At 34.3% G+C, this 13,328-nt stretch overlaps 1 protein-coding gene across 15 annotated transcripts in view; it reads left to right on the top strand.

The window, feature by feature from the left end:
- The window catches only part of DIAPH3 (diaphanous related formin 3), a 508,102-nt gene that overhangs the window by 344,417 nt on the left and 150,357 nt on the right, over positions 1-13,328 (top strand). The window lies entirely within an intron of this gene.

The following is a 13,328-nucleotide window of genomic DNA, read 5'->3' as shown; positions in this document are numbered from 1 at the left end:
GCAGACGCTCAACTGCTGAGCCACCCAGGTGTCCCGGAACTTACGTATATTCTAATCCAAATGAACGTAGACAAAGGCAGTCTGAAAAATTTGAATACTTTTTTTTCCCCTTTAGACATGACAATGTTGCCATGAATATATTTTAAAGTATCTTAAAGAAACTTACCCTGAAATATTACAGGCAAAAATATGTCGGGGATTTCAATCAACATAGTCTAGCATGACCAGGAAAATAGGCAGTTGTGTAGATGAAACAAAATTGGCTATAAATAATAATTGCTGAACTTGAGTGATGGTGCTTGGAGGAAAGGGTATGTTCACTATGCCATTCTCTACATTTTATATATTTTGAAATTTTCTTTAATAAAAAGCTCTTGGAAAAAAATTAAAAGAAAAAAATAGAAAAATTACAATTTTACGAAGATATGTATGTATATATTCCAAAGCTTAAAGACACCACCTAATTTAGAAGCAAGAATTAAGTAAATTGTAGTTACATTTTCACTCCCTCAAAATTCTGGCTCTTCCACCTCTAAGCCACTAAGGATTGCAGAAGGCTTTAATTAAAATCCATCAACTTCACTGCTAAATTACCATAGTTTACAACTCAGGGCTGCAAATTCACCTAACGTTCCCCCAGGGGTAGACAGAGATGCCTTCTTTGCCTTTTTTACTTTCACTTTTAGAGGCATATTTTATCTTTAATAAAGCAAACTGAGTACCTTAATGTATCACACATGTTTCTTCCAGGAATAAAAAAATAATCATCTAAGCACGGGTTCTTGTTTAGAAGAGTACACTTGAAATTCAGGAAAAGTGTTAACTAAAATAGAGATCAGAAAGGTTTAACATTGATTTTTAAAATATGTTCCTGGAAATCGTTTTAAAATAATTGACTGCTGCCTAATTTACCAAACATTCTTTTATTTGAACATTAATTCATTTAGTATTGGCCAAAGAATCATCTGGATGAGTTACTTGATAGCACGTGGGCTGTTTTGTTTGTGGGTTTTGCCCAGACCCTCTGGTCTGTCATACAGAGCCGCTCAGCAATTCTGTGTTCTATCAACCTGGAAAGTTAAAACCTGATAGGAAACAAAAATTTTAACAAAATGTTAGATCCAATGTAATCTCAATAATGTGTTTGTTTAAATTTACATTTCTCCTGAAGGCATTTTGTTTGTAAGAATAAGTTCATTTGATTTTTCCAATTTAAAACAATACTGTTATGTTACAGAAAAAACCTAAAAAGTAGTTGATCAGAGGCTCTTGGGTGGTTCAGTCAGTTAAGCCTCTGCCTTTGGCTCAGGTCATGGTCCCAGAATCCTGGGATGGAGCCCCACATGGGGCTCTCTGCTCAGTGGGGAGCTTGCTTCTTTCTCTCCCTCTGCCTGCCTCTCTGCCTACTTGTGCTTGCTCGCACTCTGTCAAATAAATAAAATCTTAAAAAAAAAAAAAGTAGATCAAAGGACCATTACCAATAATCCTCTTATCCAAACAAGTAACTTGTAATATTTTGACACATCTTTCTTTCAGTTTTAAATTTTTCTACCTTTTAATAATAGCCATGATAGTGAATATGCACTATCTCCTGACCTTTCTGAATGTTTCCTGTTATTATTGTGATTCTTAATTTGTAATTTGCAAGACCTGTGTCATTGCCTTCTCTAGATATGCCATATTTAATTGCATTACTCATAATGAGATCACAGAACAATAGTTATTTCCATCTTTTCAGTGTGATACGCTTCTGCATAAATGGTTGACATATTTGTAATTATTATTAGAAAAGAGTAGTTTTAAGACTTTTTGATGCATGTTGTCAAATTGATTTGCAAAAATATTATTCTAATTTCACCAACTTTGCATATTGGTTTATGAACATGCTTTGGTTGAATATTCTCATTTTTAAAGATTTTTGTTAATAAACTAGAAAGTTGCTTTATCTTAATTTGCCTTTGAGTACTAATGAAGTTGGACATTTTTTCAAGTGTTTATTAGTCCATTTATATTTTCTTCTTTGTGCATTGTGTTGTCTTAATCTTTTTTTTATTAACTTACACATTTTAGCCCATTAAACATCAATATTTACCTTTTAACTTTATTTTCTCACCTTGACTATGTATTTTTATATCTTGAAATATAAAAATGTTTTATTATAATTATTGCTTTCATGATTGTTCTCATCTTTAAGTTTAGAAAGTCATCTTTATAGGGATTTTATATCCATTTTCAATTTTTTTCTAGCTTCAGTTATTCATAATACAATTCTGCTCCACTTAATTGTAATTCTTACTTAATCATTCATATACTAAGATCTATTTCTGAAATTTACTAAAACTATTCTAATACTTACCCATCAGTTATGGTTAATAATTGGTTTATTTTGGTTTCAGATAGATAATTTTGTGTTGAGAACATTAGTTCTCTTTTCGTTCTAATATAGTTAACACACAGTGCTATATTAGTTTCAGATGTCCAATATGTGATTGAACAATTCCATGCAACACCCAGTGCTCTTCAGGACAAGTGCCCTCCTTAATCCTCCTTGCCTATTCGCCCATCCCCCACCACGCTCCCCTCTGGTAACCATCAGTTTGTTTTCTGTAGTGAAGAGTTTCTTGGTTTGCCTATCTCCATTTGTCTGTCTGTCTCTCTTTCTCTTTCCTTTGCTCATTTTTTTGTTGTTGCTTCTTTAATTTCACTTAGCATTATACTCTCTGGCTTCATCCATGTCCTTGCATATGGCCCGATCTTATGGCTAAATAATATTCCGTTGTATATGTATGTATGTATATGGCATATATATATAGATATGGCATATATGTATATATTTATATATATACACACACACCACCTCTTTTTTATCCATTCATCTGTCGATGGACCCTTGAGCTGCTTTCATAGTTAGGCTATTGTAAATATGCTGCAGTAAAAAGGTATGTATGTATCCCTTTGAATTAGTGTTTTTGCATTTTTTGGATAATTACCCAGTAGTGAGAGGCCTGGATCAGATCATAGAATAGTTCTATTTTTAACTTTCTGAGGAACCTCCATACTGTTTTCTACAGAGGGTACAGCAGTGTGCATTCTCAAGAGGACAGTATTTTTCTATTCTTAATTGTTAAAGGAGATATGAATTATTTTAAATAAAGTTTTCTTTTGCATCTTTTGTAAATCACAGAGCTTATCTTATTTGACCTATTGAATTACTTTATAAAACTTTATACTCTATCTTCCTGAACAGGATCTGGGTCTGAAGTATAGGGCTCTCGCTTGATAAAAGTTCCCTCAAAACCTTAATATGCTAAGGTTCATATGTGCCAAGAAATTTTGACATTTCCCCAGACAGTGTTCTTCCAAGGATAGTCAGAGTAAATTATATTAAATAAATAATTTAAGAAAATAGATCTTTAAATACTCATGTGAATATTTTAATAGATTTAATCAGGAAGTCTTTTGATTATAAAAGAAAGCTCTCATGTAGGAAGATACTTTTGAAAACACTTGAAAATTTTGGAAATCAACTTTGAATTTCTTTTTTTCCTGTAGCCTATGGAATTTTAAGGAATCTAGAAATGTATTCCAAATTTCAGAGCACCTAAACATGTAATATTCTTACCAAAGTGAAATATCTCTTCTAAAACCCCAATAAATGATTATTTCAAATAATCATAATAAGGGTCTTTAGTTTACCTTTAAACATCGGAAGATTGCTAATAGAGAAGAACAAAATATTCAGTCTCTTAATATAGCTGTTATAGCTAAGTTAGTCATGTAAGTATCAAATATGTTACCTTTTTTACATTTAAAAATAGTACACATATGCAATCACCTTTTCCTTTCCATATTAGATGTAGAATATGCTTTTGTCAAATTATAATTTTCATAACATTTGGAGGCTTTTTGAAGTAGAAGTCAATAAAGTATTATATCTAATTAACAATTACGGAAAATATTCTTATGCAAAGTATCAGTTTTTGACACTCAACAGATACACTGGATTTTATGCATTTCCTATACTTGACAAATACTATCTTAAAACATTGTATCATGAAAAATGTAAGTTCTACTGTTTTCTACTTCATTGGTATAGAAAAAGAATTTAACAGGTCACTTTTATTTAACAAGAAATGGTTTTTGTATTTATTTGCTGGGATTATGCTGGTAAATAAGGATAAATAAAGTCCCTGGTGAAATGAAATTTGTAATTCTAAAGAGTCAACCAGACAACCACATATATAAGATAATTTCAGGTTATAATCAGTTAGATAAACTAAAACAAGGCAGGACAAAGAGATTGAAATGGAGACTGGCTGGCATGGTGGGTAGTGGTGATAAAATTTGGTCTTAGAGATCTAAGAATATTAATGTATTTGGAACTTGCTAATTTAAAATATTGATTCTAAAATTCCTTAGAAATTGATAAAAGAAATGACCAGGTTCATGTTCATATCCTATGCTATGTATGCTAATATGGTTTATTTTCTAAATGTCTTATTGTGAGCTAAAAGTTTATATTATTTTTCCTTATGAGTGTTCTATTTTAGTACAGAACATAGTACTACTTCAATCTTTGTAGAAGTTGTAAGCCTGGCTTTCCTAATCTTAAAAAGAAACATAGACAGGCAAACTGTTGAATTACATTAGTGCTTTGTCACCTCTCCAGACCAGGAACTTTTTGTTTTATCTTATTTTTGTATGTAGGGCATGCAGCCCTGAATGATAGAGGGAGAGAAAAATGTTCACATAACCCCGTCATAAACCCACAGGGAGCTTCCTTCCATATATTTTCATGACTTTAGTATTTTTACCATGCAAATAAGAACTGTGTTTTTCACAGATGTACAAATTCTTCTATCACCACCTGAGGTAGTAGAGTAAATTAAATCTCTACTCTTTCTTATCCGCCATAAATCATTACTTGCCCTTGGCAAAAGAGCAGGTAACTATTTTCAAGTCTACTATTTATTATCACTATCATTTCAGGATGTGATTTTTGTTAATAGAATGAACATAAAAGTAGAATAGTGGGCTAAATTTCCCTAGGAAGAAAAATGAAGCATTGAAAATCCTTTTGAGCAGCAAAACTAAGCAAGCAGAGAATCTCGTATTGTCGTATTACAGCTTTAAAAGGTCATTTTTCTCAGTTTTGTTTTCTTTAAAAACGATGAGCCTGGAGGTCTCTTAAATATTCACACATACAGTTTTGGTTATTTCTGTCGAATGATTTGTTATGACATTAAACAAACAAAGAAATTAACTATTTTCATGATGTCTTCATTTAATCAGTATGTGAATTTTGAATATGTTTTCTGGGATTGGTGTTTAAATTTGAATCATTTTAATTGAGAAAATATCCAAAGTATTAAATATCCGATGTAAAAACTAGAATGTATAGACACTAGTATTTATTTGTTTGAAGTGCACAGCTATCCTTATGTGTAATCATTTCTAGTAAGACAAATAGTAATAGCAATCTTATGTGATTATGTGCAAGTTTTTCGAGACTGCATTTCTGTTTCTTAATCATGGAAACGAATAGGGCATTTGATAATAGAATTCAAATATTATGCTTTAAGACTTCCTGAGTATGTAAGTTGATTCACATAATTTTTAAATAGCACATCAGAATGGCCTTGAAATGGACCCAGTGTTGTATAATTATGTTTTGTGAGGGAAGTAAATAAGAGCTTATTTAATGGAGCAATAAAAACTATATGAGCAGCTCCTATATTTCAGTCTTTAGGTTACAATTTGTTTATTATTTATTAGACTTAAATGTCTCATTTGGTACAACTTCAGTCTATTAAATAAAGAGATAATTAGCTTTTAGAAATCTGTTGTTTACCCACATGGCCAAAACGGCTCCTTTGTTTTCCATTCTGCAATTTAGAATAACTAAGCAATTAGGCCTCCATTTTAGAGGAAATGCATATTACATAAATACTACTTGGGAATGTCTCTGCCAATCTCTACAGATAGGCAATTAATGTGTGTACTTGCTTTCATAAAGGCTTTGACAATTACCCTGTCCTCTGCAGATATCATAAAACTTAGATTATTTTCCATAATGGTGTATTCTAGTTTTGTTCAGTGGTGCTTTTAGCTTTCTAGCATGTTTGGAAATTGATACATATAAATAGGCCAATGGTTTTAATCATTTCTCTATTTAGAAAAATATAACAAAATTACACTGGCTTTGATATATTTCTCTTACCCTCATCTTTTATGGGGCAGTAATAATAGCCACGCCCTCTTCTGCCAACATTTATTAATCACATATTATTTGCCAGGTTCTGTGTGTCTCTTATTGCATGTAACACTTACAGCAAATTTATGAAACCATTTTTATCAAAGGTCGCTTAAGGTCGTCGTATGTGATCACAGATTTAACAAGCACAGAAGCCAGATTTTCTGACGAGAGGACATATTTTAAACTATTCTGCTATTATGCTTGTAACACTGATGCTCTAACCATAGTGCAGGAAAAGGGGACCAAAACGAATTTTCGTAATTAATAACGAGTACTAGACTATACCTATGTATGGAGGTTGAGAATTATCTTCTCTGGAAACCTTGGGTGAAGAGGGACAGGCTCCATCTTTGGTAACATAGTCGATGATTTTAAACCATGGATACCCTCTTCCTTTGCGTTGGGAAGTTTGAGGAGGATTGTCAAATTAGGAAGACTTTTCTACTCTGGTTCAGATTCTACTTTAATTCTGATTTTTCAAGCATTAGATTATCCCAGTGCCCAGAACCATGAGGGGAGTAACATCAGTACCACTCTTCCCCTCTGTAGAAGGGTTTTTTGATGGTCTGAAGAGTTCTGGGCCCAACCGAGTAGTCAGAGCTCAATGGTTCTGAAGGGGGTAGAAACGTCTCTAGTATTTTCATTACTTGACCCAAGTTAGAAGTGAAAGAACCAGGGAATCTTGTAGGATAGTAGTTTTTGGAAGGGGCACAAATACCTTGGTGTGCTTTATTTGAGAACAAATGCCCTTAGGCACCCTCACCCCCACCACCAGATCTACCATTTAACAATTTATTTTCTAACAGTATTAGGAGACCAATAATCTATGAATAGTATCGAGGACAATTCGTGGGAAGTTTTCCCAAGAATATTGCTAATAGTTTTGTTTTGTTTTGTTTTGTTTTAAGATTTTTTTACTTATTTATTCTTGAGAGAGAGAAAGAGTCAGAGACACAGGCAGAGGGAGAAGCAGGCTCCATGCTGGGAGCCCGACATAGGACTCCATCCTGGGACTCCAGGATTAGGCCCTGGGCTGAAAGCAGGCGCTAAACCGCTGAGCCACCCGGGGTGCCCAAATATTGCTAATAGTCCTATATGTTTTCATTTGTGTGCAGGAATCTCTTTCACTAGAATAACACAGTTTCATTGTGAAAACTCATTCAGAGTCCAGCCTTTTTGTGCACTGATACATGTCTGTATGGCCATGCAACGCCCACATACCATCCTCTGTCTCTTTACAAAAAGCCTTTTAGGAGAAAAATATGGAGAGGAGGCTCTCAGACTCCCCTAGCACAACATATCTTGAAACTGTGATTTTTTTTTCCTGAGTTGTGTGTGTCATTCTTTATTAAACATCTTTAGGATGCATCCTCATAGTAATTGGCTTACGGTTCATCCAACATTTAAGAATCATTTTGAAAATGGCTTTCATTGCCCTTCTGAGTATTTTGTAATATTTGCTATATGCCGAGTAAAAAATGACTCCCAATTTTTGTTGTTGTTTAAATTCATTTCATAATGCAAGATTAAATGCTAATTATGCTAAACATTTTGGGGAGCAAAATAATTTTGATCTTTATAGCATTGCATGGGTTGCTTCTAAGAATTTTACCAAAGAAAACTGTTTACACATATCACTTAGTTATGACTTTTCTCTTACCAAGCCCAGATTCACCCTGGGTTCATATTCGAGGGCAGAAATCCTAGCAATCTTAATCTTTGTACCACATGGAGAACATTATAACTTCAACAACATAAGCTACAATCATGGTGCATATTTTGTGCATGTAACATTGACTACTCCTTAGGTAACGTTCCCTCCCAACCCTTTCTTACATGGTGTATACTTTCCAAACCAGTGGGCCATTGTCATGATGAGCTCTCCTATGTCACATTACCAATTCTGAGTAAAAGTAGTATTTGTATTTGAAGTTTTTTTTTTTTTTAATTTCAGAGACAGACTGTGAGTATTGTCTTAATTTCAGACGTAATCATAGATCTCTCCATTTTTTAAGAAACTTATCCCACTCCTATTACCTAATGCATACTCTTCATGTATTGTGTATATGTCTTTATTTAACATTTACCCTGTAGAAACACAGACATCCAGAGAGAGCAACTTTTGAACTTGATTGGTGCCTGCGTAGAGTCCAGTTCAGCACTTCCAAAAAAAAAAAAAAGAAAAAAAAATTCTATCCTATTTGAAAAAGAGGTAAAATGTATGCCACCCTTGAAGCCTGTTACATATTGGCACCAATCAAAAAGCTAATAATGACCAGTCAGACAAAATTGTAAAAGAAACTGGATTGCTTAGGGCTTGGGGCAGCTGAATCCACTCTGTGTCTGCAACCCCTTTGCAACCCAAAACTAAAAAATGCCCTGAAAACCAGAAATTTTTAAGTAACTTCAGTGTCTAAGCTCATTCGATGCCAAACCTGGCCTGAACTGAGAGGAGTCCCCATCGAAGCAGAAATATAATGAGTTTAATTAGAGGATATTGCCCTAGGTTATTCTGGATATGTTGTTATTTTACAGCGTATGCAGGTTCTTGACCTTCCTACAGTCTGCAAAACAGATTCTAAAACATCTGATTGTAGAGTTGGTGGATAAGAGACTGAATATGTACTTCTCAATGCCTGTTCTGTCTTCTGTTGAACTGGTTATAGCATCCACTCTGCCTCAGGTACACTCATTCCTACTTCTCTGAGCTTATTTCTGGTGTCGTCCTTGCCATAAATACCTTCCCTCTAATTCTTAACTGAATCAAACAAAATCTTGTTTGTTTTAATTTGGGCATTCTCTAAAATGTCTTCTCTGAATATCTGTCCTTGATAATAGACAATCTTTTTTTGTAAACCATTATAGCCTTGCCACAAAACTTAGTGTATGGACTGTTTGCTTATACTCATTTCATTTGCTTAGTCCCATGCTTCTAATAGATTGTACATTTTTCAAGAACTTGGCCTTCAGCATTCTTTATCTCATAGGACCTAGCCCATGGTGTGGGCAAGTAAATACCACAGAAGACATGCATAAGATTTGTCAAATAGTTGATAAAAATGTAACTGGTCAAATGACATCTCTTCATTTTTGTGTTCAGTTTAGCATGTTGTTATTTATGTGTAAAGTAAAAATACACATCAAACTACAGAACCTTGAGCCCTATTAGCCTGTGCCTGTTTTTATAAATAAAATTTTATGGGAAGATAGCCACACTCACTCCTTCACATATTGTCTTTGACAGCCTTGGTGCTGCAGGTGGAGAGTTGAGCAATGGAACACAGTGCGTATGTCCCAGAAAGCCTAAAATATTTGCTATCTTGTGTTTTACAGAAAAAGTTTGTCAGCTCCTGATACTGATTAATAATCTATAGAGACTATTCTTTTATTTTTATGGCACAATATGGGGGGGGGGGGCAAAAAACTACTCCATTAACTTTTTTCGTCCTCCTATAACCAAAAGCATGCATTTGCTAAATGGCCAATATGTGTAAGAAAATGAGGATCTTGTAGTTAAGTAAACAAAAATATTGATAAAAATTAAATGGCGATTGTTAGGGAAAAGTAAATCTTTCAGCACAGAAAGAGAATCATGTGATTTTTAGATTCTATTAATTTAAAATGAAAAGTTGTGCAGTTGAACTTTTGAAATGCTAGCAAGCATCTGGACTGCCAATTGTTCAAGTTACCAATCCAGCACAACTATTGTGCTGTTATCCTTTTATCCCAGCTCATAGTCCCCAGTATTGCTGTACTATTGTTTGTATATCTTTTGAGATGAAAATATCAATGTGTCAGAAGGTCATAGGGGAAGCCAGGTTTTTATTTCTTTATTAATAGGCTGTCTCTTTTCTCTTCCTATTTTTGGTCATTTTGACATTAAATTCTTAAGGTTGAAGGAAATCCATTCAGTGGTTGCTGAACTTGGACATGAAGGTTGCTAAGTCTAAAGTGATTATCTTGCCATTTTAAAAAAGGACCTCAGTAGTATTTCACTTTTGATGATGAATTTAAAAAATCCTAGGGCAGATGGGGAAAATTAAGCAGAGATACTGAATATTTATGTGTTACTTGAAAATGGTATAAATAGGCATTAATGTTTAGATGAAATTAGATGTTATTTTGTAATATGATTTTAAAATATTGTTTCCTGGATAGCTTCCTTCCTCAGATATCTAGTGTTCCTCAAGAAAATTAGAAGCAGCATAATATTAACAGAGTTAACATTGAGGGCAGCCTTACCACAAGCTAGGATGCCCCAAGGCAGGAAGAATTTGACAGAGTAGTGTAATAATAGAAAACACATGACTGACTGTTTTTGGAACAAGCAATTCTTGGGAGACCATTGCCTGGGTAGAATGAACTATCACCGTAGAACTTCCACCAATAATTATCATTAATGGTTAAAGGTGACAGTAATTTCAGTTCAGTACAATCCTTTGAAGGTTTATTTTTAAACTTGTAGTACTATCCATGCAGTAACTCTTGCAAAGTCGAAACATTTTTTTGTCAAATTAGTGTTGAGTTAGAGGCTCCATCAGGAACTTGTAAGTGTTGTGTGAAGGTTCAGTGCCTTTAGAAGCTGGATAGTTTTCCCCCCAAAGTCATCCTGACTTTGATTCTCTGACTTGCCATTAGTTCTAAGATTCTAAATGTGTAACGGTTCCTCTTTTTAACTGCAAAGTAGCCCTCAAATGTTGTGAAGTCAAAAAGGTTGGTGAACAAAAGGGATGATCTTAATTCCAAAGACAAGACTTAAGAGGAAGGCAGTCTTTTTATTGTACTTCAGGTATATTTTATAAGTATTGATTCTGCTGCTGAATTGCAATTATGATCTCTTGTTTCTAGTGGATAGTCTTAATGCTCATTAGATTGTATTTGCCTTTGTAGTCATATATCAATAAAAGGGATTTTTTGTTTTGTTATACTTTGCCTTTATGTAGTTTTTTTTTTTTTTTAAGATTTTTATTTATTTATTCATGAGAGAGAGAGGTAGAGACCTAGGCAGAGGGAAGGGCAGGTTCCCCGCAGGGAGCCTGATGCAGAACTCCATCTCAGGACCCCAGATCATGACCTGAGCCAAAGGCAGACTCTCAACTACTGAGCCACCTAGGTGCCCGCCTTGATGTAGTTTAATATTTATTATAGAACAATGTTGATTTTTCAAAAAAGTGTAATGTCTTTTGGTAGTCACTTGGTATTATTTCTTGAATGTGTGGAGTGTTTTTATTAAATATTAAATCAGTCAAAAAATAAATTACTAAATATTTTAATTATCATACCAAAAAAAAAAAAAAGATAATCCTGCCATTTTGCTGTACCTCTGTTGATTATACTCTTATTTCAACTTTGGTTGAGGAAAATATCATTTATGATCATTAGAAATAGCTTTCATTCTTGCAAAAAGACCCTGCAACCTTTATAGGGACCTTTACCCATGGGATTCTAAAGGAATGTGGTCTAAGGCAACATGGCATTTGGGTTATACTGTGTTCTGATTGACTCAGATTTTGACACTTTTAAGACACACAGCATTGCAATCTGAGGAAATGCCATTTCCTAAATCATGGTATCTGCTGAGACTGAATGTAAAATGTCTCCGTGTTACATTTGGAGGCATAATGGAGAGTTTAAAAACGGTTCTTGCTCCACTTGGAAAATTAGGAGAGCCCAAATGATGCTGAGCTCTGTTCAGAACTGCCTGATTTACTTGTGGTGTGGGAAAGCTTGGGAAGAAGTACTGTTTTTCAGATCTTTCCACTCCCCCCATGAGAAAATTTCCATTTTATGTTTGGACCATCTTATTTCTAAAGCATTACACTTGAATATAATAGAAACGGAATACCAACCAAGTAGCCATTCATCAACTCTAAAAAGGGGAAGGTAAGAAATGAAAATTATCTCCAGTAGTGTTTAGCAATGTAGAATCTTAGGAACTCTTGGAGGTATAAAAATTTCCATCAGAGTATTACGACTTAGCTAGGCTAGGCTTGAATGTGCGCACGTGCTTTTAGCCTGCTCCCATTTAAGCACAGTTAATACTGAAAACAGAAATAAAACGTCTTAAGAATTTGGTGTATTCCTCCTAGAAACTTTTCAGAGGCCTCTGTGGAATAAAGGTTTAGCTAAATTCATTAATTAGATGATATTTATCTTTTATAAAATACAAGAAAAGAGGAAAGTGACTTGAAGCATTTACTATAGTTACTTTACATGATATTTCAGCTAATGTTCTAATTTGGCTATAAAAGATTTGCTTCTTTAAACATGAAAATCAAACATAATATTATTTCTCAATTAATCTTACGAAAATAAGACTCTTTTATACAAAATTAGCCATGTCTTTAAAAAAATAACCTTTTAAAGTGAGCTGCTGTTTCTAATGTAGTATCTTTCTGTAGCAGGTGTTTAATAAGTACTGTTAAAATATTTATGGAATTCACGTCTGTGAAGCGGAAATTCCTCAGTTGTCCACATTGTAATTGAGCTGGCCACTTAATAGTGTACTTGGCCCAACTCTAGGACGAGATATGGCATCTGTCCAGTTTGTTTTAGGTGCTCCTTATGGTATCAGTAACAAATAGGTATTTCACTGTCAGGAGAACAAACTCAGATGTGCAAAGATATAAGGTGTTATAAATGAAGTTTAATTTCTGACTCTGAAACATCTGCCCGCATGATGGCAAACAGCTTAGTCATTTCTCTCTGTATATGTGTTTCAGCTCAGTGATTCCAGCATCAGATTCAGTTATTCTTGTTTGAAATACCCTTCCATGCTCTCGTCTTGCTGTCCTCTCTAAAACAGATTCCAAGCTCGAAAGCCAGCTTGCATGCCCTTCTACAGGTGGACACTCTTCTTGATTCAGTTCTGTCTGGGCCCAAACCAGCCTCCCTACCTTGACATACTTTTTTTGTGTCTTCTTTTGGGAAGGGTGATGTCTCTTTTCCTCTTAAGGGGTAATCCAGGCGATCTGTTTGGCTGCTCTTAGATGCCTCCTCCACTCCCTAATATTGGTGATTCTCAGAGATGTCTCCATGTTCTTCACGTGGACTTGTTCTTTCTATCTGCTCA

The sequence above is a fragment of the Canis lupus genome, chromosome 22 (assembly GCF_011100685.1).
Source record: "Canis lupus familiaris isolate Mischka breed German Shepherd chromosome 22, alternate assembly UU_Cfam_GSD_1.0, whole genome shotgun sequence".
Lineage (NCBI taxonomy): Eukaryota > Metazoa > Chordata > Mammalia > Carnivora > Canidae > Canis > Canis lupus.
Note: the sequence above shows the minus strand (reverse complement) of the source record. Positions and strands in the feature narration are given on the sequence as shown.